The sequence below is a fragment of the Triturus cristatus genome, chromosome 6, assembly GCF_964204655.1.
Source record: "Triturus cristatus chromosome 6, aTriCri1.1, whole genome shotgun sequence".
In the NCBI taxonomy this organism is placed as follows: Eukaryota; Metazoa; Chordata; class Amphibia; order Caudata; family Salamandridae; genus Triturus; species Triturus cristatus.
Genome location: NC_140589.1, coordinates 883,082,628 through 883,106,819, shown reverse-complemented (window position 1 = coordinate 883,106,819; position 24,192 = coordinate 883,082,628). Strand labels below are relative to the sequence as shown.

General features: G+C 46.0%; 22 non-coding genes across 22 annotated transcripts; 10 read left to right on the top strand and 12 right to left on the bottom strand.

The window, feature by feature from the left end:
- Positions 1 to 1,790: 1,790 nt before the first annotated feature.
- Positions 1,791 to 1,897, bottom strand: LOC146819146 (U6 spliceosomal RNA). The gene has a single exon (XR_014963946.1). It is a non-coding gene; the product is annotated as a U6 spliceosomal RNA (small nuclear RNA).
- Positions 1,898 to 2,671: 774 nt separating this feature from the next.
- Positions 2,672 to 2,744, top strand: TRNAR-ACG (transfer RNA arginine (anticodon ACG)). The gene has a single exon. It is a non-coding gene; the product is annotated as a tRNA-Arg (tRNA).
- Positions 2,745 to 3,742: 998 nt separating this feature from the next.
- Positions 3,743 to 3,849, bottom strand: LOC146819144 (U6 spliceosomal RNA). Its single transcript, XR_014963945.1, has one exon. It is a non-coding gene; the product is annotated as a U6 spliceosomal RNA (small nuclear RNA).
- Positions 3,850 to 4,621: 772 nt separating this feature from the next.
- Positions 4,622 to 4,694, top strand: TRNAH-AUG (transfer RNA histidin (anticodon AUG)). The gene has a single exon. It is a non-coding gene; the product is annotated as a tRNA-His (tRNA).
- A 1,007-nt stretch (positions 4,695 to 5,701) lies between these two features.
- On the bottom strand, positions 5,702 to 5,808 carry LOC146819142 (U6 spliceosomal RNA). Its single transcript, XR_014963944.1, has one exon. It is a non-coding gene; the product is annotated as a U6 spliceosomal RNA (small nuclear RNA).
- A 774-nt stretch (positions 5,809 to 6,582) lies between these two features.
- Positions 6,583 to 6,655, top strand: TRNAH-AUG (transfer RNA histidin (anticodon AUG)). The gene has a single exon. It is a non-coding gene; the product is annotated as a tRNA-His (tRNA).
- Positions 6,656 to 7,668: 1,013 nt separating this feature from the next.
- LOC146819140 (U6 spliceosomal RNA) lies at positions 7,669 to 7,775 on the bottom strand. Its single transcript, XR_014963943.1, has one exon. It is a non-coding gene; the product is annotated as a U6 spliceosomal RNA (small nuclear RNA).
- A 774-nt stretch (positions 7,776 to 8,549) lies between these two features.
- Positions 8,550 to 8,622, top strand: TRNAR-ACG (transfer RNA arginine (anticodon ACG)). The gene has a single exon. It is a non-coding gene; the product is annotated as a tRNA-Arg (tRNA).
- Positions 8,623 to 9,629: 1,007 nt separating this feature from the next.
- On the bottom strand, positions 9,630 to 9,736 carry LOC146819138 (U6 spliceosomal RNA). The gene has a single exon (XR_014963942.1). It is a non-coding gene; the product is annotated as a U6 spliceosomal RNA (small nuclear RNA).
- A 772-nt stretch (positions 9,737 to 10,508) lies between these two features.
- Positions 10,509 to 10,581, top strand: TRNAR-ACG (transfer RNA arginine (anticodon ACG)). Its single transcript has one exon. It is a non-coding gene; the product is annotated as a tRNA-Arg (tRNA).
- A 1,007-nt stretch (positions 10,582 to 11,588) lies between these two features.
- Positions 11,589 to 11,695, bottom strand: LOC146819136 (U6 spliceosomal RNA). Its single transcript, XR_014963941.1, has one exon. It is a non-coding gene; the product is annotated as a U6 spliceosomal RNA (small nuclear RNA).
- A 774-nt stretch (positions 11,696 to 12,469) lies between these two features.
- Positions 12,470 to 12,542, top strand: TRNAR-ACG (transfer RNA arginine (anticodon ACG)). Its single transcript has one exon. It is a non-coding gene; the product is annotated as a tRNA-Arg (tRNA).
- Positions 12,543 to 13,549: 1,007 nt separating this feature from the next.
- LOC146819134 (U6 spliceosomal RNA) lies at positions 13,550 to 13,656 on the bottom strand. Its single transcript, XR_014963940.1, has one exon. It is a non-coding gene; the product is annotated as a U6 spliceosomal RNA (small nuclear RNA).
- Positions 13,657 to 14,430: 774 nt separating this feature from the next.
- TRNAR-ACG (transfer RNA arginine (anticodon ACG)) lies at positions 14,431 to 14,503 on the top strand. Its single transcript has one exon. It is a non-coding gene; the product is annotated as a tRNA-Arg (tRNA).
- Positions 14,504 to 15,510: 1,007 nt separating this feature from the next.
- LOC146819132 (U6 spliceosomal RNA) lies at positions 15,511 to 15,617 on the bottom strand. The gene has a single exon (XR_014963938.1). It is a non-coding gene; the product is annotated as a U6 spliceosomal RNA (small nuclear RNA).
- Positions 15,618 to 16,391: 774 nt separating this feature from the next.
- TRNAH-AUG (transfer RNA histidin (anticodon AUG)) lies at positions 16,392 to 16,464 on the top strand. Its single transcript has one exon. It is a non-coding gene; the product is annotated as a tRNA-His (tRNA).
- A 1,007-nt stretch (positions 16,465 to 17,471) lies between these two features.
- On the bottom strand, positions 17,472 to 17,578 carry LOC146819130 (U6 spliceosomal RNA). The gene has a single exon (XR_014963937.1). It is a non-coding gene; the product is annotated as a U6 spliceosomal RNA (small nuclear RNA).
- A 774-nt stretch (positions 17,579 to 18,352) lies between these two features.
- On the top strand, positions 18,353 to 18,425 carry TRNAR-ACG (transfer RNA arginine (anticodon ACG)). Its single transcript has one exon. It is a non-coding gene; the product is annotated as a tRNA-Arg (tRNA).
- A 1,007-nt stretch (positions 18,426 to 19,432) lies between these two features.
- LOC146819128 (U6 spliceosomal RNA) lies at positions 19,433 to 19,539 on the bottom strand. The gene has a single exon (XR_014963936.1). It is a non-coding gene; the product is annotated as a U6 spliceosomal RNA (small nuclear RNA).
- A 1,853-nt stretch (positions 19,540 to 21,392) lies between these two features.
- Positions 21,393 to 21,499, bottom strand: LOC146819127 (U6 spliceosomal RNA). The gene has a single exon (XR_014963935.1). It is a non-coding gene; the product is annotated as a U6 spliceosomal RNA (small nuclear RNA).
- Positions 21,500 to 22,273: 774 nt separating this feature from the next.
- TRNAR-ACG (transfer RNA arginine (anticodon ACG)) lies at positions 22,274 to 22,346 on the top strand. Its single transcript has one exon. It is a non-coding gene; the product is annotated as a tRNA-Arg (tRNA).
- A 1,007-nt stretch (positions 22,347 to 23,353) lies between these two features.
- Positions 23,354 to 23,460, bottom strand: LOC146819125 (U6 spliceosomal RNA). Its single transcript, XR_014963934.1, has one exon. It is a non-coding gene; the product is annotated as a U6 spliceosomal RNA (small nuclear RNA).
- Between the last annotated feature and the right edge of the window lie 732 nt (positions 23,461 to 24,192).

Here is a 24,192-nt window from a genome sequence, read left to right as displayed (position 1 = left end):
GCCTGGCAGAGATGCTCGTATGGCCAGTAAGCATTCAAATCTGAGCCAATGGGCAAAAATGCATGAAGAGTAACAATCCATTATTCTTCACTGCATTTGTGGTCCAAGACTTCACCAATTGGAAGTATGTAGATTATGCCAGGGTTGCAAAGGCTCATGGTTCAGGCTACTGACAAGGAACATTGTGACATCATGCTGCCTGTGGAACAGTGATATTAAAGGTGAGACAGCTGCACAGTAGGTTAGGTGAAGGGCTCTGAGAGGTGAAAGGCAGCATGCTTGGGTCCCTGGACAAGGTGAGCCTATGACAAGGTGTCTGAATTTTCGCCTGTATTGTAATATTAAACACTTTATTGTTGTACCCGCCTGCTGATTAAGGAGTCCTCAAGATCAGCTCCACACAGACGTGGAACTGATGATGTTAATGCAGAATATTTAAGAAACTGAGGCTGATCTAAAACATTTCCTTGGACCTAGGACCATTTCCCCTGACTTTTAGGTCCTTCGTCCTCCTAAAGTCCTTTGTATAAGTTAGGAACACCTGACAGAACAGAATTTCAGGAGGTCAGGTGGGTTTACTTGTGTCTTCTGGTTGTGAGCAGTAAACGTGGCTAAAAAGGTTGATGGAATGGTGTTTTAAAACACACACACACACACACACACACAACTTCTGGTCCTCTTAAGGACAAAAGTATGGGTAATCCTACATGGGGCCTGTGGCGCAATGGATAACGCGTCTGACTACGGATTAGAAGATTGTAGGTTCGACTCCTATCTGGCTCGAAAGGGTCATAGGTCCCTGTTTTATGGTATTCCTGTGGAATTCTTATTTACCTCAGACTTGTTGTAGGTTCAATATTCTCGAGCAGGACTCATCCAGCAGTCGTTCCATGGTAGGGCTGCAGTAATAGGACCACGGCTAGTTAAAAGTTTCCCATTTGCTGCTGGATTCTATGTGAAGGCCGTCATGTGGTGTGCTGCTTTTGTATTTCAACATGGGTCTCTGAGTCTCTAAACTAGGAAAAAATCTTGTTGAGAAAAGTGTGTGTGAGAGGGTCTGTGGGTGCAGGCAGGTGTGTGCACTTGAGTGCTGACCCATTTACATGTGTGAGAGGGACAAGCAAATTGCCTGTGGGATGTAGGCCTACAACTGGAACCAAGCAGCCAGGCAGAACCACAGGTAAGGAGAGAGGAAGGCAGTTCATTATTAGAGCAGGATCATGAGCATCTTGCCCTGCTCCCTTCTGCCCCGATCGGCCACGATCGGCCAAGACCTCTCTATTAGGGTGGAGGGTGAACATTTCTTGGACCTCAGAAACTGAGGGATGCAGCGCCGATATGTCCTCCAAGGGCCTAGAGGACCTGGTGCCCAATCATGCCTGGTGTTTTTCAGCTTACCCGACCAATCTGGTTGCAAGGCGGATTTTAACAGTACTGCTGAAAAGGGACTCCCAGACAGCCCTGAGGCCATCATTTGCATAGGCCCTCCCCTTCTCTTTCTCTTGCTTCCCACAAAGCAACGCATCGCTGGCAGCAGTATAGATTTGGGGGTTGTGAAGAATAATGACAGGGAGGCTGAAGAAGGGAAAGAAAAGTCCCAGAAGTCCTGCAGGCTTCCTTGCTAAATGCAGCTGGCCATAGAGTGCACCTTCATTACTGCGAGGTAAATACATTAAAAATGTTGAGGAGAGACAAATTGAAAAATAGATATTAGGAGGAAAGCACTGGAACCTGCTTTATTATTTCAATTAGTCTTGAAAACATAGAACATTTCTCTCCTGAAAGCTGGTAAAAATATGGAACGCTTCACGAATTTGCGTGTCATCCTTGCGCAGGGGCCATGCTAATCTTCTCTGTATCGTTCCAATTTTAGTATATGTGCCGCCGAAGCGAGCACACTTCATTGATGAACCTACAATGTTTATAAACTCTCTAAATCTACGGTCTCTAGACATAGGGTGGCCTGGCAGAGATGCTCGTATGGCCAGTAAGCATTCAAATCTGAGCCAATGGGCAAAAATGCATGAAGAGTAACAATCCATTATTCTTCACTGCATTTGTGGTCCAAGACTTCACCAATTGGAAGTATGTAGATTATGCCAGGGTTGCAAAGGCTCATGGTTCAGGCTACTGACAAGGAACATTGTGACATCATGCTGCCTGTGGAACAGTGATATTAAAGGTGAGACAGCTGCACAGTAGGTTAGGTGAAGGGCTCTGAGAGGTGAAAGGCAGCATGCTTGGGTCCCTGGACAAGGTGAGCCTATGACAAGGTGTCTGAATTTTCGCCTGTATTGTAATATTAAACACTTTATTGTTGTACCCGCCTGCTGATTAAGGAGTCCTCAAGATCAGCTCCACACAGACGTGGAACTGATGATGTTAATGCAGAATATTTAAGAAACTGAGGCTGATCTAAAACATTTCCTTGGACCTAGGACCATTTCCCCTGACTTTTAGGTCCTTCGTCCTCCTAAAGTCCTTTGTATAAGTTAGGAACACCTGACAGAACAGAATTTCAGGAGGTCAGGTGGGTTTACTTGTGTCTTCTGGTTGTGAGCAGTAAACGTGGCTAAAAAGGTTGATGGAATGGTGTTTTAAAACACACACACACACACACACACACAACTTCTGGTCCTCTTAAGGACAAAAGTATGGGTAATCCTACATGGGGCCAGTGGCGCAATGGATAACGCGTCTGACTACGGATTAGAAGATTGTAGGTTCGACTCCTATCTGGCTCGAAAGGGTCATAGGTCCCTGTTTTATGGTATTCCTGTGGAATTCTTATTTACCTCAGACTTGTTGTAGGTTCAATATTCTCGAGCAGGACTCATCCAGCAGTCGTTCCATGGTAGGGCTGCAGTAATAGGACCACGGCTAGTTAAAAGTTTCCCATTTGCTGCTGGATTCTATGTGAAGGCCGTCATGTGGTGTGCTGCTTTTGTATTTCAACATGGGTCTCTGAGTCTCTAAACTAGGAAAAAATCTTGTTGAGAAAAGTGTGTGTGAGAGGGTCTGTGGGTGCAGGCAGGTGTGTGCACTTGAGTGCTGACCCATTTACATGTGTGAGAGGGACAAGCAAATTGCCTGTGGGATGTAGGCCTACAACTGGAACCAAGCAGCCAGGCAGAACCACAGGTAAGGAGAGAGGAAGGCAGTTCATTATTAGAGCAGGATCATGAGCATCTTGCCCTGCTCCCGATCGGCCACGATCGGCCAAGACCTCTCTATTAGGGTGGAGGGTGAACATTTCTTGGACCTCAGAAACTGAGGGATGCAGCGCCGATATGTCCTCCAAGGGCCTAGAGGACCTGGTGCCCAATCATGCCTGGTGTTTTTCAGCTTACCCGACCAATCTGGTTGCAAGGCGGATTTTAACAGTACTGCTGAAAAGGGACTCCCAGACAGCCCTGAGGCCATCATTTGCATAGGCCCTCCCCTTCTCTTTCTCTTGCTTCCCACAAAGCAACGCATCGCTGGCAGCAGTATAGATTTGGGGGTTGTGAAGAATAATGACAGGGAGGCTGAAGAAGGGAAAGAAAAGTCCCAGAAGTCCTGCAGGCTTCCTTGCTAAATGCAGCTGGCCATAGAGTGCACCTTCATTACTGCGAGGTAAATACATTAAAAATGTTGAGGAGAGACAAATTGAAAAATAGATATTAGGAGGAAAGCACTGGAACCTGCTTTATTATTTCAATTAGTCTTGAAAACATAGAACATTTCTCTCCTGAAAGCTGGTAAAAATATGGAACGCTTCACGAATTTGCGTGTCATCCTTGCGCAGGGGCCATGCTAATCTTCTCTGTATCGTTCCAATTTTAGTATATGTGCCGCCGAAGCGAGCACACTTCATTGATGAACCTACAATGTTTATAAACTCTCTAAATCTACGGTCTCTAGACATAGGGTGGCCTGGCAGAGATGCTCGTATGGCCAGTAAGCATTCAAATCTGAGCCAATGGGCAAAAATGCATGAAGAGTAACAATCCATTATTCTTCACTGCATTTGTGGTCCAAGACTTCACCAATTGGAAGTATGTAGATTATGCCAGGGTTGCAAAGGCTCATGGTTCAGGCTACTGACAAGGAACATTGTGACATCATGCTGCCTGTGGAACAGTGATATTAAAGGTGAGACAGCTGCACAGTAGGTTAGGTGAAGGGCTCTGAGAGGTGAAAGGCAGCATGCATGGGTCCCTGGACAAGGTGAGCCTATGACAAGGTGTCTGAATTTTCGCCTGTATTGTAATATTAAACACTTTATTGTTGTACCCGCCTGCTGATTAAGGAGTCCTCAAGATCAGCTCCACACAGACGTGGAACTGATGATGTTAATGCAGAATATTTAAGAAACTGAGGCTGATCTAAAACATTTCCTTGGACCTAGGACCATTTCCCCTGACTTTTAGGTCCTTCGTCCTCCTAAAGTCCTTTGTATAAGTTAGGAACACCTGACAGAACAGAATTTCAGGAGGTCAGGTGGGTTTACTTGTGTCTTCTGGTTGTGAGCAGTAAACGTGGCTAAAAAGGTTGATGGAATGGTGTTTTAAAACACACACACACACACACACACAACTTCTGGTCCTCTTAAGGACAAAAGTATGGGTAATCCTACATGGGGCCAGTGGCGCAATGGATAACGCGTCTGACTATGGATCAGAAGATTGTAGGTTCGACTCCTATCTGGCTCGAAAGGGTCATAGGTCCCTGTTTTATGGTATTCCTGTGGAATTCTTATTTACCTCAGACTTGTTGTAGGTTCAATATTCTCGAGCAGGACTCATCCAGCAGTCGTTCCATGGTAGGGCTGCAGTAATAGGACCACGGCTAGTTAAAAGTTTCCCATTTGCTGCTGGATTCTATGTGAAGGCCGTCATGTGGTGTGCTGCTTTTGTATTTCAACATGGGTCTCTGAGTCTCTAAACTAGGAAAAAATCTTGTTGAGAAAAGTGTGTGTGAGAGGGTCTGTGGGTGCAGGCAGGTGTGTGCACTTGAGTGCTGACCCATTTACATGTGTGAGAGGGACAAGCAAATTGCCTGTGGGATGTAGGCCTACAACTGGAACCAAGCAGCCAGGCAGAACCACAGGTAAGGAGAGAGGAAGGCAGTTCATTATTAGAGCAGGATCATGAGCATCTTGCCCTGCTCCCTTCTGCCCCGATCGGCCACGATCGGCCAAGACCTCTCTATTAGGGTGGAGGGTGAACATTTCTTGGACCTCAGAAACTGAGGGATGCAGCGCCGATATGTCCTCCAAGGGCCTAGAGGACCTGGTGCCCAATCATGCCTGGTGTTTTTCAGCTTACCCGACCAATCTGGTTGCAAGGCGGATTTTAACAGTACTGCTGAAAAGGGACTCCCAGACAGCCCTGAGGCCATCATTTGCATAGGCCCTCCCCTTCTCTTTCTCTTGCTTCCCACAAAGCAACGCATCGCTGGCAGCAGTATAGATTTGGGGGTTGTGAAGAATAATGACAGGGAGGCTGAAGAAGGGAAAGAAAAGTCCCAGAAGTCCTGCAGGCTTCCTTGCTAAATGCAGCTGGCCATAGAGTGCACCTTCATTACTGCGAGGTAAATACATTAAAAATGCTGAGGAGAGACAAATTGAAAAATAGATATTAGGAGGAAAGCACTGGAACCTGCTTTATTATTTCAATTAGTCTTGAAAACATAGAACATTTCTCTCCTGAAAGCTGGTAAAAATATGGAACGCTTCACGAATTTGCGTGTCATCCTTGCGCAGGGGCCATGCTAATCTTCTCTGTATCGTTCCAATTTTAGTATATGTGCCGCCGAAGCGAGCACACTTCATTGATGAACCTACAATGTTTATAAACTCTCTAAATCTACGGTCTCTAGACATAGGGTGGCCTGGCAGAGATGCTCGTATGGCCAGTAAGCATTCAAATCTGAGCCAATGGGCAAAAATGCATGAAGAGTAACAATCCATTATTCTTCACTGCATTTGTGGTCCAAGACTTCACCAATTGGAAGTATGTAGATTATGCCAGGGTTGCAAAGGCTCATGGTTCAGGCTACTGACAAGGAACATTGTGACATCATGCTGCCTGTGGAACAGTGATATTAAAGGTGAGACAGCTGCACAGTAGGTTAGGTGAAGGGCTCTGAGAGGTGAAAGGCAGCATGCTTGGGTCCCTGGACAAGGTGAGCCTATGACAAGGTGTCTGAATTTTCGCCTGTATTGTAATATTAAACACTTTATTGTTGTACCCGCCTGCTGATTAAGGAGTCCTCAAGATCAGCTCCACACAGACGTGGAACTGATGATGTTAATGCAGAATATTTAAGAAACTGAGGCTGATCTAAAACATTTCCTTGGACCTAGGACCATTTCCCCTGACTTTTAGGTCCTTCGTCCTCCTAAAGTCCTTTGTATAAGTTAGGAACACCTGACAGAACAGAATTTCAGGAGGTCAGGTGGGTTTACTTGTGTCTTCTGGTTGTGAGCAGTAAACGTGGCTAAAAAGGTTGATGGAATGGTGTTTTAAAACACACACACACACACACACACACAACTTCTGGTCCTCTTAAGGACAAAAGTATGGGTAATCCTACATGGGGCCAGTGGCGCAATGGATAACGCGTCTGACTATGGATCAGAAGATTGTAGGTTCGACTCCTATCTGGCTCGAAAGGGTCATAGGTCCCTGTTTTATGGTATTCCTGTGGAATTCTTATTTACCTCAGACTTGTTGTAGGTTCAATATTCTCGAGCAGGACTCATCCAGCAGTCGTTCCATGGTAGGGCTGCAGTAATAGGACCACGGCTAGTTAAAAGTTTCCCATTTGCTGCTGGATTCTATGTGAAGGCCGTCATGTGGTGTGCTGCTTTTGTATTTCAACATGGGTCTCTGAGTCTCTAAACTAGGAAAAAATCTTGTTGAGAAAAGTGTGTGTGAGAGGGTCTGTGGGTGCAGGCAGGTGTGTGCACTTGAGTGCTGACCCATTTACATGTGTGAGAGGGACAAGCAAATTGCCTGTGGGATGTAGGCCTACAACTGGAACCAAGCAGCCAGGCAGAACCACAGGTAAGGAGAGAGGAAGGCAGTTCATTATTAGAGCAGGATCATGAGCATGAGCATCTTGCCCTGCTCCCTTCTGCCCCGATCGGCCACGATCGGCCAAGACCTCTCTATTAGGGTGGAGGGTGAACATTTCTTGGACCTCAGAAACTGAGGGATGCAGCGCCGATATGTCCTCCAAGGGCCTAGAGGACCTGGTGCCCAATCATGCCTGGTGTTTTTCAGCTTACCCGACCAATCTGGTTGCAAGGCGGATTTTAACAGTACTGCTGAAAAGGGACTCCCAGACAGCCCTGAGGCCATCATTTGCATAGGCCCTCCCCTTCTCTTTCTCTTGCTTCCCACAAAGCAACGCATCGCTGGCAGCAGTATAGATTTGGGGGTTGTGAAGAATAATGACAGGGAGGCTGAAGAAGGGAAAGAAAAGTCCCAGAAGTCCTGCAGGCTTCCTTGCTAAATGCAGCTGGCCATAGAGTGCACCTTCATTACTGCGAGGTAAATACATTAAAAATGTTGAGGAGAGACAAATTGAAAAATAGATATTAGGAGGAAAGCACTGGAACCTGCTTTATTATTTCAATTAGTCTTGAAAACATAGAACATTTCTCTCCTGAAAGCTGGTAAAAATATGGAACGCTTCACGAATTTGCGTGTCATCCTTGCGCAGGGGCCATGCTAATCTTCTCTGTATCGTTCCAATTTTAGTATATGTGCCGCCGAAGCGAGCACACTTCATTGATGAACCTACAATGTTTATAAACTCTCTAAATCTACGGTCTCTAGACATAGGGTGGCCTGGCAGAGATGCTCGTATGGCCAGTAAGCATTCAAATCTGAGCCAATGGGCAAAAATGCATGAAGAGTAACAATCCATTATTCTTCACTGCATTTGTGGTCCAAGACTTCACCAATTGGAAGTATGTAGATTATGCCAGGGTTGCAAAGGCTCATGGTTCAGGCTACTGACAAGGAACATTGTGACATCATGCTGCCTGTGGAACAGTGATATTAAAGGTGAGACAGCTGCACAGTAGGTTAGGTGAAGGGCTCTGAGAGGTGAAAGGCAGCATGCTTGGGTCCCTGGACAAGGTGAGCCTATGACAAGGTGTCTGAATTTTCGCCTGTATTGTAATATTAAACACTTTATTGTTGTACCCGCCTGCTGATTAAGGAGTCCTCAAGATCAGCTCCACACAGACGTGGAACTGATGATGTTAATGCAGAATATTTAAGAAACTGAGGCTGATCTAAAACATTTCCTTGGACCTAGGACCATTTCCCCTGACTTTTAGGTCCTTCGTCCTCCTAAAGTCCTTTGTATAAGTTAGGAACACCTGACAGAACAGAATTTCAGGAGGTCAGGTGGGTTTACTTGTGTCTTCTGGTTGTGAGCAGTAAACGTGGCTAAAAAGGTTGATGGAATGGTGTTTTAAAACACACACACACACACACACACACAACTTCTGGTCCTCTTAAGGACAAAAGTATGGGTAATCCTACATGGGGCCAGTGGCGCAATGGATAACGCGTCTGACTACGGATCAGAAGATTGTAGGTTCGACTCCTATCTGGCTCGAAAGGGTCATAGGTCCCTGTTTTATGGTATTCCTGTGGAATTCTTATTTACCTCAGACTTGTTGTAGGTTCAATATTCTCGAGCAGGACTCATCCAGCAGTCGTTCCATGGTAGGGCTGCAGTAATAGGACCACGGCTAGTTAAAAGTTTCCCATTTGCTGCTGGATTCTATGTGAAGGCCGTCATGTGGTGTGCTGCTTTTGTATTTCAACATGGGTCTCTGAGTCTCTAAACTAGGAAAAAATCTTGTTGAGAAAAGTGTGTGTGAGAGGGTCTGTGGGTGCAGGCAGGTGTGTGCACTTGAGTGCTGACCCATTTACATGTGTGAGAGGGACAAGCAAATTGCCTGTGGGATGTAGGCCTACAACTGGAACCAAGCAGCCAGGCAGAACCACAGGTAAGGAGAGAGGAAGGCAGTTCATTATTAGAGCAGGATCATGAGCATCTTGCCCTGCTCCCTTCTGCCCCGATCGGCCACGATCGGCCAAGACCTCTCTATTAGGGTGGAGGGTGAACATTTCTTGGACCTCAGAAACTGAGGGATGCAGCGCCGATATGTCCTCCAAGGGCCTAGAGGACCTGGTGCCCAATCATGCCTGGTGTTTTTCAGCTTACCCGACCAATCTGGTTGCAAGGCGGATTTTAACAGTACTGCTGAAAAGGGACTCCCAGACAGCCCTGAGGCCATCATTTGCATAGGCCCTCCCCTTCTCTTTCTCTTGCTTCCCACAAAGCAACGCATCGCTGGCAGCAGTATAGATTTGGGGGTTGTGAAGAATAATGACAGGGAGGCTGAAGAAGGGAAAGAAAAGTCCCAGAAGTCCTGCAGGCTTCCTTGCTAAATGCAGCTGGCCATAGAGTGCACCTTCATTACTGCGAGGTAAATACATTAAAAATGTTGAGGAGAGACAAATTGAAAAATAGATATTAGGAGGAAAGCACTGGAACCTGCTTTATTATTTCAATTAGTCTTGAAAACATAGAACATTTCTCTCCTGAAAGCTGGTAAAAATATGGAACGCTTCACGAATTTGCGTGTCATCCTTGCGCAGGGGCCATGCTAATCTTCTCTGTATCGTTCCAATTTTAGTATATGTGCCGCCGAAGCGAGCACACTTCATTGATGAACCTACAATGTTTATAAACTCTCTAAATCTACGGTCTCTAGACATAGGGTGGCCTGGCAGAGATGCTCGTATGGCCAGTAAGCATTCAAATCTGAGCCAATGGGCAAAAATGCATGAAGAGTAACAATCCATTATTCTTCACTGCATTTGTGGTCCAAGACTTCACCAATTGGAAGTATGTAGATTATGCCAGGGTTGCAAAGGCTCATGGTTCAGGCTACTGACAAGGAACATTGTGACATCATGCTGCCTGTGGAACAGTGATATTAAAGGTGAGACAGCTGCACAGTAGGTTAGGTGAAGGGCTCTGAGAGGTGAAAGGCAGCATGCTTGGGTCCCTGGACAAGGTGAGCCTATGACAAGGTGTCTGAATTTTCGCCTGTATTGTAATATTAAACACTTTATTGTTGTACCCGCCTGCTGATTAAGGAGTCCTCAAGATCAGCTCCACACAGACGTGGAACTGATGATGTTAATGCAGAATATTTAAGAAACTGAGGCTGATCTAAAACATTTCCTTGGACCTAGGACCATTTCCCCTGACTTTTAGGTCCTTCGTCCTCCTAAAGTCCTTTGTATAAGTTAGGAACACCTGACAGAACAGAATTTCAGGAGGTCAGGTGGGTTTACTTGTGTCTTCTGGTTGTGAGCAGTAAACGTGGCTAAAAAGGTTGATGGAATGGTGTTTTAAAACACACACACACACACACACACAACTTCTGGTCCTCTTAAGGACAAAAGTATGGGTAATCCTACATGGGGCCAGTGGCGCAATGGATAACGCGTCTGACTACGGATTAGAAGATTGTAGGTTCGACTCCTATCTGGCTCGAAAGGGTCATAGGTCCCTGTTTTATGGTATTCCTGTGGAATTCTTATTTACCTCAGACTTGTTGTAGGTTCAATATTCTCGAGCAGGACTCATCCAGCAGTCGTTCCATGGTAGGGCTGCAGTAATAGGACCACGGCTAGTTAAAAGTTTCCCATTTGCTGCTGGATTCTATGTGAAGGCCGTCATGTGGTGTGCTGCTTTTGTATTTCAACATGGGTCTCTGAGTCTCTAAACTAGGAAAAAATCTTGTTGAGAAAAGTGTGTGTGAGAGGGTCTGTGGGTGCAGGCAGGTGTGTGCACTTGAGTGCTGACCCATTTACATGTGTGAGAGGGACAAGCAAATTGCCTGTGGGATGTAGGCCTACAACTGGAACCAAGCAGCCAGGCAGAACCACAGGTAAGGAGAGAGGAAGGCAGTTCATTATTAGAGCAGGATCATGAGCATCTTGCCCTGCTCCCTTCTGCCCCGATCGGCCACGATCGGCCAAGACCTCTCTATTAGGGTGGAGGGTGAACATTTCTTGGACCTCAGAAACTGAGGGATGCAGCGCCGATATGTCCTCCAAGGGCCTAGAGGACCTGGTGCCCAATCATGCCTGGTGTTTTTCAGCTTACCCGACCAATCTGGTTGCAAGGCGGATTTTAACAGTACTGCTGAAAAGGGACTCCCAGACAGCCCTGAGGCCATCATTTGCATAGGCCCTCCCCTTCTCTTTCTCTTGCTTCCCACAAAGCAACGCATCGCTGGCAGCAGTATAGATTTGGGGGTTGTGAAGAATAATGACAGGGAGGCTGAAGAAGGGAAAGAAAAGTCCCAGAAGTCCTGCAGGCTTCCTTGCTAAATGCAGCTGGCCATAGAGTGCACCTTCATTACTGCGAGGTAAATACATTAAAAATGTTGAGGAGAGACAAATTGAAAAATAGATATTAGGAGGAAAGCACTGGAACCTGCTTTATTATTTCAATTAGTCTTGAAAACATAGAACATTTCTCTCCTGAAAGCTGGTAAAAATATGGAACGCTTCACGAATTTGCGTGTCATCCTTGCGCAGGGGCCATGCTAATCTTCTCTGTATCGTTCCAATTTTAGTATATGTGCCGCCGAAGCGAGCACACTTCATTGATGAACCTACAATGTTTATAAACTCTCTAAATCTACGGTCTCTAGACATAGGGTGGCCTGGCAGAGATGCTCGTATGGCCAGTAAGCATTCAAATCTGAGCCAATGGGCAAAAATGCATGAAGAGTAACAATCCATTATTCTTCACTGCATTTGTGGTCCAAGACTTCACCAATTGGAAGTATGTAGATTATGCCAGGGTTGCAAAGGCTCATGGTTCAGGCTACTGACAAGGAACATTGTGACATCATGCTGCCTGTGGAACAGTGATATTAAAGGTGAGACAGCTGCACAGTAGGTTAGGTGAAGGGCTCTGAGAGGTGAAAGGCAGCATGCATGGGTCCCTGGACAAGGTGAGCCTATGACAAGGTGTCTGAATTTTCGCCTGTATTGTAATATTAAACACTTTATTGTTGTACCCGCCTGCTGATTAAGGAGTCCTCAAGATCAGCTCCACACAGACGTGGAACTGATGATGTTAATGCAGAATATTTAAGAAACTGAGGCTGATCTAAAACATTTCCTTGGACCTAGGACCATTTCCCCTGACTTTTAGGTCCTTCGTCCTCCTAAAGTCCTTTGTATAAGTTAGGAACACCTGACAGAACAGAATTTCAGGAGGTCAGGTGGGTTTACTTGTGTCTTCTGGTTGTGAGCAGTAAACGTGGCTAAAAAGGTTGATGGAATGGTGTTTTAAAACACACACACACACACACACACACAACTTCTGGTCCTCTTAAGGACAAAAGTATGGGTAATCCTACATGGGGCCAGTGGCGCAATGGATAACGCGTCTGACTACGGATCAGAAGATTGTAGGTTCGACTCCTATCTGGCTCGAAAGGGTCATAGGTCCCTGTTTTATGGTATTCCTGTGGAATTCTTATTTACCTCAGACTTGTTGTAGGTTCAATATTCTCGAGCAGGACTCATCCAGCAGTCGTTCCATGGTAGGGCTGCAGTAATAGGACCACGGCTAGTTAAAAGTTTCCCATTTGCTGCTGGATTCTATGTGAAGGCCGTCATGTGGTGTGCTGCTTTTGTATTTCAACATGGGTCTCTGAGTCTCTAAACTAGGAAAAAATCTTGTTGAGAAAAGTGTGTGTGAGAGGGTCTGTGGGTGCAGGCAGGTGTGTGCACTTGAGTGCTGACCCATTTACATGTGTGAGAGGGACAAGCAAATTGCCTGTGGGATGTAGGCCTACAACTGGAACCAAGCAGCCAGGCAGAACCACAGGTAAGGAGAGAGGAAGGCAGTTCATTATTAGAGCAGGATCATGAGCATCTTGCCCTGCTCCCTTCTGCCCCGATCGGCCACGATCGGCCAAGACCTCTCTATTAGGGTGGAGGGTGAACATTTCTTGGACCTCAGAAACTGAGGGATGCAGCGCCGATATGTCCTCCAAGGGCCTAGAGGACCTGGTGCCCAATCATGCCTGGTGTTTTTCAGCTTACCCGACCAATCTGGTTGCAAGGCGGATTTTAACAGTACTGCTGAAAAGGGACTCCCAGACAGCCCTGAGGCCATCATTTGCATAGGCCCTCCCCTTCTCTTTCTCTTGCTTCCCACAAAGCAACGCATCGCTGGCAGCAGTATAGATTTGGGGGTTGTGAAGAATAATGACAGGGAGGCTGAAGAAGGGAAAGAAAAGTCCCAGAAGTCCTGCAGGCTTCCTTGCTAAATGCAGCTGGCCATAGAGTGCACCTTCATTACTGCGAGGTAAATACATTAAAAATGCTGAGGAGAGACAAATTGAAAAATAGATATTAGGAGGAAAGCACTGGAACCTGCTTTATTATTTCAATTAGTCTTGAAAACATAGAACATTTCTCTCCTGAAAGCTGGTAAAAATATGGAACGCTTCACGAATTTGCGTGTCATCCTTGCGCAGGGGCCATGCTAATCTTCTCTGTATCGTTCCAATTTTAGTATATGTGCCGCCGAAGCGAGCACACTTCATTGATGAACCTACAATGTTTATAAACTCTCTAAATCTACGGTCTCTAGACATAGGGTGGCCTGGCAGAGATGCTCGTATGGCCAGTAAGCATTCAAATCTGAGCCAATGGGCAAAAATGCATGAAGAGTAACAATCCATTATTCTTCACTGCATTTGTGGTCCAAGACTTCACCAATTGGAAGTATGTAGATTATGCCAGGGTTGCAAAGGCTCATGGTTCAGGCTACTGACAAGGAACATTGTGACATCATGCTGCCTGTGGAACAGTGATATTAAAGGTGAGACAGCTGCACAGTAGGTTAGGTGAAGGGCTCTGAGAGGTGAAAGGCAGCATGCTTGGGTCCCTGGACAAGGTGAGCCTATGACAAGGTGTCTGAATTTTCGCCTGTATTGTAATATTAAACACTTTATTGTTGTACCCGCCTGCTGATTAAGGAGTCCTCAAGATCAGCTCCACACAGACGTGGAACTGATGATGTTAATGCAGAATATTTAAGAAACTGAGGCTGATCTAAAACATTTCCTTGGACCTAGGACCATTTCCCCTGACTTTTAGGTCCTTCGTCCTCCTAAAGTCCTTTGTATAAGTTAGGAACACCTGACAGAACAGAATTTCAGGAGGTCAGGTGGGTTTACTTGTGTCTTCTGGTTGTGAGCAGTAAACGTGGCTAAAAAGGTTGATGGAATGGTGTTTTAAAACACACACACACACACACACACACAACTTCTGGTCCTCTTAAGGACAAAAGTATGGGTAATCCTACATGGGGCCAGTGGCGCAATGGATAACGCGTCTGACTACGGATTAGAAGATTGTAGGTTCGACTCCTATCTGGCTCGAAAGGGTCATAGGTCCCTGTTTTATGGTATTCCTGTGGAATTCTTATTTACCTCAGACTTGTTGTAGGTTCAATATTCTCGAGCAGGACTCATCCAGCAGTCGTTCCATGGTAGGGCTGCAGTAATAGGACCACGGCTAGTTAAAAGTTTCCCATTTGCTGCTGGATTCTATGTGAAGGCCGTCATGTGGTGTGCTGCTTTTGTATTTCAACATGGGTCTCTGAGTCTCTAAACTAGGAAAAAATCTTGTTGAGAAAAGTGTGTGTGAGAGGGTCTGTGGGTGCAGGCAGGTGTGTGCACTTGAGTGCTGACCCATTTACATGTGTGAGAGGGACAAGCAAATTGCCTGTGGGATGTAGGCCTACAACTGGAACCAAGCAGCCAGGCAGAACCACAGGTAAGGAGAGAGGAAGGCAGTTCATTATTAGAGCAGGATCATGAGCATCTTGCCCTGCTCCCTTCTGCCCCGATCGGCCACGATCGGCCAAGACCTCTCTATTAGGGTGGAGGGTGAACATTTCTTGGACCTCAGAAACTGAGGGATGCAGCGCCGATATGTCCTCCAAGGGCCTAGAGGACCTGGTGCCCAATCATGCCTGGTGTTTTTCAGCTTACCCGACCAATCTGGTTGCAAGGCGGATTTTAACAGTACTGCTGAAAAGGGACTCCCAGACAGCCCTGAGGCCATCATTTGCATAGGCCCTCCCCTTCTCTTTCTCTTGCTTCCCACAAAGCAACGCATCGCTGGCAGCAGTATAGATTTGGGGGTTGTGAAGAATAATGACAGGGAGGCTGAAGAAGGGAAAGAAAAGTCCCAGAAGTCCTGCAGGCTTCCTTGCTAAATGCAGCTGGCCATAGAGTGCACCTTCATTACTGCGAGGTAAATACATTAAAAATGCTGAGGAGAGACAAATTGAAAAATAGATATTAGGAGGAAAGCACTGGAACCTGCTTTATTATTTCAATTAGTCTTGAAAACATAGAACATTTCTCTCCTGAAAGCTGGTAAAAATATGGAACGCTTCACGAATTTGCGTGTCATCCTTGCGCAGGGGCCATGCTAATCTTCTCTGTATCGTTCCAATTTTAGTATATGTGCCGCCGAAGCGAGCACACTTCATTGATGAACCTACAATGTTTATAAACTCTCTAAATCTACGGTCTCTAGACATAGGGTGGCCTGGCAGAGATGCTCGTATGGCCAGTAAGCATTCAAATCTGAGCCAATGGGCAAAAATGCATGAAGAGTAACAATCCATTATTCTTCACTGCATTTGTGGTCCAAGACTTCACCAATTGGAAGTATGTAGATTATGCCAGGGTTGCAAAGGCTCATGGTTCAGGCTACTGACAAGGAACATTGTGACATCATGCTGCCTGTGGAACAGTGATATTAAAGGTGAGACAGCTGCACAGTAGGTTAGGTGAAGGGCTCTGAGAGGTGAAAGGCAGCATGCTTGGGTCCCTGGACAAGGTGAGCCTATGACAAGGTGTCTGAATTTTCGCCTGTATTGTAATATTAAACACTTTATTGTTGTACCCGCCTGCTGATTAAGGAGTCCTCAAGATCAGCTCCACACAGACGTGGAACTGATGATGTTAATGCAGAATATTTAAGAAACTGAGGCTGATCTAAAACATTTCCTTGGACCTAGGACCATTTCCCCTGACTTTTAGGTCCTTCGTCCTCCTAAAGTCCTTTGTATAAGTTAGGAACACCTGACAGAACAGAATTTCAGGAGGTCAGGTGGGTTTACTTGTGTCTTCTGGTTGTGAGCAGTAAACGTGGCTAAAAAGGTTGATGGAATGGTGTTTTAAAACACACACACACACACACACACACAACTTCTGGTCCTCTTAAGGACAAAAGTATGGGTAATCCTACATGGGGCCAGTGGCGCAATGGATAACGCGTCTGACTATGGATCAGAAGATTGTAGGTTCGACTCCTATCTGGCTCGAAAGGGTCATAGGTCCCTGTTTTATGGTATTCCTGTGGAATTCTTATTTACCTCAGACTTGTTGTAGGTTCAATATTCTCGAGCAGGACTCATCCAGCAGTCGTTCCATGGTAGGGCTGCAGTAATAGGACCACGGCTAGTTAAAAGTTTCCCATTTGCTGCTGGATTCTATGTGAAGGCCGTCATGTGGTGTGCTGCTTTTGTATTTCAACATGGGTCTCTGAGTCTCTAAACTAGGAAAAAATCTTGTTGAGAAAAGTGTGTGTGAGAGGGTCTGTGGGTGCAGGCAGGTGTGTGCACTTGAGTGCTGACCCATTTACATGTGTGAGAGGGACAAGCAAATTGCCTGTGGGATGTAGGCCTACAACTGGAACCAAGCAGCCAGGCAGAACCACAGGTAAGGAGAGAGGAAGGCAGTTCATTATTAGAGCAGGATCATGAGCATCTTGCCCTGCTCCCTTCTGCCCCGATCGGCCCCGATCGGCCAAGACCTCTCTATTAGGGTGGAGGGTGAACATTTCTTGGACCTCAGAAACTGAGGGATGCAGCGCCGATATGTCCTCCAAGGGCCTAGAGGACCTGGTGCCCAATCATGCCTGGTGTTTTTCAGCTTACCCGACCAATCTGGTTGCAAGGCGGATTTTAACAGTACTGCTGAAAAGGGACTCCCAGACAGCCCTGAGGCCATCATTTGCATAGGCCCTCCCCTTCTCTTTCTCTTGCTTCCCACAAAGCAACGCATCGCTGGCAGCAGTATAGATTTGGGGGTTGTGAAGAATAATGACAGGGAGGCTGAAGAAGGGAAAGAAAAGTCCCAGAAGTCCTGCAGGCTTCCTTGCTAAATGCAGCTGGCCATAGAGTGCACCTTCATTACTGCGAGGTAAATACATTAAAAATGTTGAGGAGAGACAAATTGAAAAATAGATATTAGGAGGAAAGCACTGGAACCTGCTTTATTATTTCAATTAGTCTTGAAAACATAGAACATTTCTCTCCTGAAAGCTGGTAAAAATATGGAACGCTTCACGAATTTGCGTGTCATCCTTGCGCAGGGGCCATGCTAATCTTCTCTGTATCGTTCCAATTTTAGTATATGTGCCGCCGAAGCGAGCACACTTCATTGATGAACCTACAATGTTTATAAACTCTCTAAATCTACGGTCTCTAGACATAGGGTGGCCTGGCAGAGATGCTCGTATGGCCAGTAAGCATTCAAATCTGAGCCAATGGGCAAAAATGCATGAAGAGTAACAATCCATTATTCTTCACTGCATTTGTGGTCCAAGACTTCACCAATTGGAAGTATGTAGATTATGCCAGGGTTGCAAAGGCTCATGGTTCAGGCTACTGACAAGGAACATTGTGACATCATGCTGCCTGTGGAACAGTGATATTAAAGGTGAGACAGCTGCACAGTAGGTTAGGTGAAGGGCTCTGAGAGGTGAAAGGCAGCATGCTTGGGTCCCTGGACAAGGTGAGCCTATGACAAGGTGTCTGAATTTTCGCCTGTATTGTAATATTAAACACTTTATTGTTGTACCCGCCTGCTGATTAAGGAGTCCTCAAGATCAGCTCCACACAGACGTGGAACTGATGATGTTAATGCAGAATATTTAAGAAACTGAGGCTGATCTAAAACATTTCCTTGGACCTAGGACCATTTCCCCTGACTTTTAGGTCCTTCGTCCTCCTAAAGTCCTTTGTATAAGTTAGGAACACCTGACAGAACAGAATTTCAGGAGGTCAGGTGGGTTTACTTGTGTCTTCTGGTTGTGAGCAGTAAACGTGGCTAAAAAGGTTGATGGAATGGTGTTTTAAAACACACACACACACACACACACACAACTTCTGGTCCTCTTAAGGACAAAAGTATGGGTAATCCTACATGGGGCCAGTGGCGCAATGGATAACGCGTCTGACTACGGATCAGAAGATTGTAGGTTCAACTCCTATCTGGCTCGAAAGGGTCATAGGTCCCTGTTTTATGGTATTCCTGTGGAATTCTTATTTACCTCAGACTTGTTGTAGGTTCAATATTCTCGAGCAGGACTCATCCAGCAGTCGTTCCATGGTAGGGCTGCAGTAATAGGACCACGGCTAGTTAAAAGTTTCCCATTTGCTGCTGGATTCTATGTGAAGGCCGTCATGTGGTGTGCTGCTTTTGTATTTCAACATGGGTCTCTGAGTCTCTAAACTAGGAAAAAATCTTGTTGAGAAAAGTGTGTGTGAGAGGGTCTGTGGGTGCAGGCAGGTGTGTGCACTTGAGTGCTGACCCATTTACATGTGTGAGAGGGACAAGCAAATTGCCTGTGGGATGTAGGCCTACAACTGGAACCAAGCAGCCAGGCAGAACCACAGGTAAGGAGAGAGGAAGGCAGTTCATTATTAGAGCAGGATCATGAGCATCTTGCCCTGCTCCCTTCTGCCCCGATCGGCCCCGATCGACCAAGACCTCTCTATTAGGGTGGAGGGTGAACATTTCTTGGACCTCAGAAACTGAGGGATGCAGCGCCGATATGTCCTCCAAGGGCCTAGAGGACCTGGTGCCCAATCATGCCTGGTGTTTTTCAGCTTACCCGACCAATCTGGTTGCAAGGCGGATTTTAACAGTACTGCTGAAAAGGGACTCCCAGACAGCCCTGAGGCCATCATTTGCATAGGCCCTCCCCTTCTCTTTCTCTTGCTTCCCACAAAGCAACGCATCGCTGGCAGCAGTATAGATTTGGGGGTTGTGAAGAATAATGACAGGGAGGCTGAAGAAGGAAAAGAAAAGTCCCAGAAGTCCTGCAGGCTTCCTTGCTAAATGCAGCTGGCCATAGAGTGCACCTTCATTACTGCGAGGTAAATACATTAAAAATGTTGAGGAGAGACAAATTGAAAAATAGATATTAGGAGGAAAGCACTGGAACCTGCTTTATTATTTCAATTAGTCTTGAAAACATAGAACATTTCTCTCCTGAAAGCTGGTAAAAATATGGAACGCTTCACGAATTTGCGTGTCATCCTTGCGCAGGGGCCATGCTAATCTTCTCTGTATCGTTCCAATTTTAGTATATGTGCCGCCGAAGCGAGCACACTTCATTGATGAACCTACAATGTTTATAAACTCTCTAAATCTACGGTCTCTAGACATAGGGTGGCCTGGCAGAGATGCTCGTATGGCCAGTAAGCATTCAAATCTGAGCCAATGGGCAAAAATGCATGAAGAGTAACAATCCATTATTCTTCACTGCATTTGTGGTCCAAGACTTCACCAATTGGAAGTATGTAGATTATGCCAGGGTTGCAAAGGCTCATGGTTCAGGCTACTGACAAGGAACATTGTGACATCATGCTGCCTGTGGAACAGTGATATTAAAGGTGAGACAGCTGCACAGTAGGTTAGGTGAAGGGCTCTGAGAGGTGAAAGGCAGCATGCTTGGGTCCCTGGACAAGGTGAGCCTATGACAAGGTGTCTGAATTTTCGCCTGTATTGTAATATTAAACACTTTATTGTTGTACCCGCCTGCTGATTAAGGAGTCCTCAAGATCAGCTCCACACAGACGTGGAACTGATGATGTTAATGCAGAATATTTAAGAAACTGAGGCTGATCTGAAACATTTCCTTGGACCTAGGACCATTTCCCCTGACTTTTAGGTCCTTCGTCCTCCTAAAGTCCTTTGTATAAGTTAGGAACACCTGACAGAACAGAATTTCAGGAGGTCAGGTGGGTTTACTTGTGTCTTCTGGTTGTGAGCAGTAAACGTGGCTAAAAAGGTTGATGGAATGGTGTTTTAAAACACACACACACACACACACACACAACTTCTGGTCCTCTTAAGGACAAAAGTATGGGTAATCCTACATGGGGCCAGTGGCGCAATGGATAACGCGTCTGACTAGGATCAGAAGATTGTAGGTTCGACTCCTATCTGGCTCGAAAGGGTCATAGGTCCCTGTTTTATGGTATTCCTGTGGAATTCTTATTTACCTCAGACTTGTTGTAGGTTCAATATTCTCGAGCAGGACTCATCCAGCAGTCGTTCCATGGTAGGGCTGCAGTAATAGGACCACGGCTAGTTAAAAGTTTCCCATTTGCTGCTGGATTCTATGTGAAGGCCGTCATGTGGTGTGCTGCTTTTGTATTTCAACATGGGTCTCTGAGTCTCTAAACTAGGAAAAAATCTTGTTGAGAAAAGTGTGTGTGAGAGGGTCTGTGGGTGCAGGCAGGTGTGTGCACTTGAGTGCTGACCCATTTACATGTGTGAGAGGGACAAGCAAATTGCCTGTGGGATGTAGGCCTACAACTGGAACCAAGCAGCCAGGCAGAACCACAGGTAAGGAGAGAGGAAGGCAGTTCATTATTAGAGCAGGATCATGAGCATCTTGCCCTGCTCCCTTCTGCCCCGATCGGCCACGATCGGCCAAGACCTCTCTATTAGGGTGGAGGGTGAACATTTCTTGGACCTCAGAAACTGAGGGATGCAGCGCCGATATGTCCTCCAAGGGCCTAGAGGACCTGGTGCCCAATCATGCCTGGTGTTTTTCAGCTTACCCGACCAATCTGGTTGCAAGGCGGATTTTAACAGTACTGCTGAAAAGGGACTCCCAGACAGCCCTGAGGCCATCATTTGCATAGGCCCTCCCCTTCTCTTTCTCTTGCTTCCCACAAAGCAACGCATCGCTGGCAGCAGTATAGATTTGGGGGTTGTGAAGAATAATGACAGGGAGGCTGAAGAAGGGAAAGAAAAGTCCCAGAAGTCCTGCAGGCTTCCTTGCTAAATGCAGCTGGCCATAGAGTGCACCTTCATTACTGCGAGGTAAATACATTAAAAATGCTGAGGAGAGACAAATTGAAAAATAGATATTAGGAGGAAAGCACTGGAACCTGCTTTATTATTTCAATTAGTCTTGAAAACATAGAACATTTCTCTCCTGAAAGCTGGTAAAAATATGGAACGCTTCACGAATTTGCGTGTCATCCTTGCGCAGGGGCCATGCTAATCTTCTCTGTATCGTTCCAATTTTAGTATATGTGCCGCCGAAGCGAGCACACTTCATTGATGAACCTACAATGTTTATAAACTCTCTAAATCTACGGTCTCTAGACATAGGGTGGCCTGGCAGAGATGCTCGTATGGCCAGTAAGCATTCAAATCTGAGCCAATGGGCAAAAATGCATGAAGAGTAACAATCCATTATTCTTCACTGCATTTGTGGTCCAAGACTTCACCAATTGGAAGTATGTAGATTATGCCAGGGTTGCAAAGGCTCATGGTTCAGGCTACTGACAAGGAACATTGTGACATCATGCTGCCTGTGGAACAGTGATATTAAAGGTGAGACAGCTGCACAGTAGGTTAGGTGAAGGGCTCTGAGAGGTGAAAGGCAGCATGCTTGGGTCCCTGGACAAGGTGAGCCTATGACAAGGTGTCTGAATTTTCGCCTGTATTGTAATATTAAACACTTTATTGTTGTACCCGCCTGCTGATTAAGGAGTCCTCAAGATCAGCTCCACACAGACGTGGAACTGATGATGTTAATGCAGAATATTTAAGAAACTGAGGCTGATCTAAAACATTTCCTTGGACCTAGGACCATTTCCCCTGACTTTTAGGTCCTTCGTCCTCCTAAAGTCCTTTGTATAAGTTAGGAACACCTGACAGAACAGAATTTCAGGAGGTCAGGTGGGTTTACTTGTGTCTTCTGGTTGTGAGCAGTAAACGTGGCTAAAAAGGTTGATGGAATGGTGTTTTAAAACACACACACACACACACACACACAACTTCTGGTCCTCTTAAGGACAAAAGTATGGGTAATCCTACATGGGGCCAGTGGCGCAATGGATAACGCGTCTGACTACGGATTAGAAGATTGTAGGTTCGACTCCTATCTGGCTCGAAAGGGTCATAGGTCCCTGTTTTATGGTATTCCTGTGGAATTCTTATTTACCTCAGACTTGTTGTAGGTTCAATATTCTCGAGCAGGACTCATCCAGCAGTCGTTCCATGGTAGGGCTGCAGTAATAGGACCACGGCTAGTTAAAAGTTTCCCATTTGCTGCTGGATTCTATGTGAAGGCCGTCATGTGGTGTGCTGCTTTTGTATTTCAACATGGGTCTCTGAGTCTCTAAACTAGGAAAAAATCTTGTTGAGAAAAGTGTGTGTGAGAGGGTCTGTGGGTGCAGGCAGGTGTGTGCACTTGAGTGCTGACCCATTTACATGTGTGAGAGGGACAAGCAAATTGCCTGTGGGATGTAGGCCTACAACTGGAACCAAGCAGCCAGGCAGAACCACAGGTAAGGAGAGAGGAAGGCAGTTCATTATTAGAGCAGGATCATGAGCATCTTGCCCTGCTCCCTTCTGCCCCGATCGGCCACGATCGGCCAAGACCTCTCTATTAGGGTGGAGGGTGAACATTTCTTGGACCTCAGAAACTGAGGGATGCAGCGCCGATATGTCCTCCAAGGGCCTAGAGGACCTGGTGCCCAATCATGCCTGGTGTTTTTCAGCTTACCCGACCAATCTGGTTGCAAGGCGGATTTTAACAGTACTGCTGAAAAGGGACTCCCAGACAGCCCTGAGGCCATCATTTGCATAGGCCCTCCCCTTCTCTTTCTCTTGCTTCCCACAAAGCAACGCATCGCTGGCAGCAGTATAGATTTGGGGGTTGTGAAGAATAATGACAGGGAGGCTGAAGAAGGGAAAGAAAAGTCCCAGAAGTCCTGCAGGCTTCCTTGCTAAATGCAGCTGGCCATAGAGTGCACCTTCATTACTGCGAGGTAAATACATTAAAAATGCTGAGGAGAGACAAATTGAAAAATAGATATTAGGAGGAAAGCACTGGAACCTGCTTTATTATTTCAATTAGTCTTGAAAACATAGAACATTTCTCTCCTGAAAGCTGGTAAAAATATGGAACGCTTCACGAATTTGCGTGTCATCCTTGCGCAGGGGCCATGCTAATCTTCTCTGTATCGTTCCAATTTTAGTATATGTGCCGCCGAAGCGAGCACACTTCATTGATGAACCTACAATGTTTATAAACTCTCTAAATCTACGGTCTCTAGACATAGGGTGGCCTGGCAGAGATGCTCGTATGGCCAGTAAGCATTCAAATCTGAGCCAATGGGCAAAAATGCATGAAGAGTAACAATCCATTATTCTTCACTGCATTTGTGGTCCAAGACTTCACCAATTGGAAGTATGTAGATTATGCCAGGGTTGCAAAGGCTCATGGTTCAGGCTACTGACAAGGAACATTGTGACATCATGCTGCCTGTGGAACAGTGATATTAAAGGTGAGACAGCTGCACAGTAGGTTAGGTGAAGGGCTCTGAGAGGTGAAAGGCAGCATGCTTGGGTCCCTGGACAAGGTGAGCCTATGACAAGGTGTCTGAATTTTCGCCTGTATTGTAATATTAAACACTTTATTGTTGTACCCGCCTGCTGATTAAGGAGTCCTCAAGATCAGCTCCACACAGACGTGGAACTGATGATGTTAATGCAGAATATTTAAGAAACTGAGGCTGATCTAAAACATTTCCTTGGACCTAGGACCATTTCCCCTGACTTTTAGGTCCTTCGTCCTCCTAAAGTCCTTTGTATAAGTTAGGAACACCTGACAGAACAGAATTTCAGGAGGTCAGGTGGGTTTACTTGTGTCTTCTGGTTGTGAGCAGTAAACGTGGCTAAAAAGGTTGATGGAATGGTGTTTTAAAACACACACACACACACACACACACAAC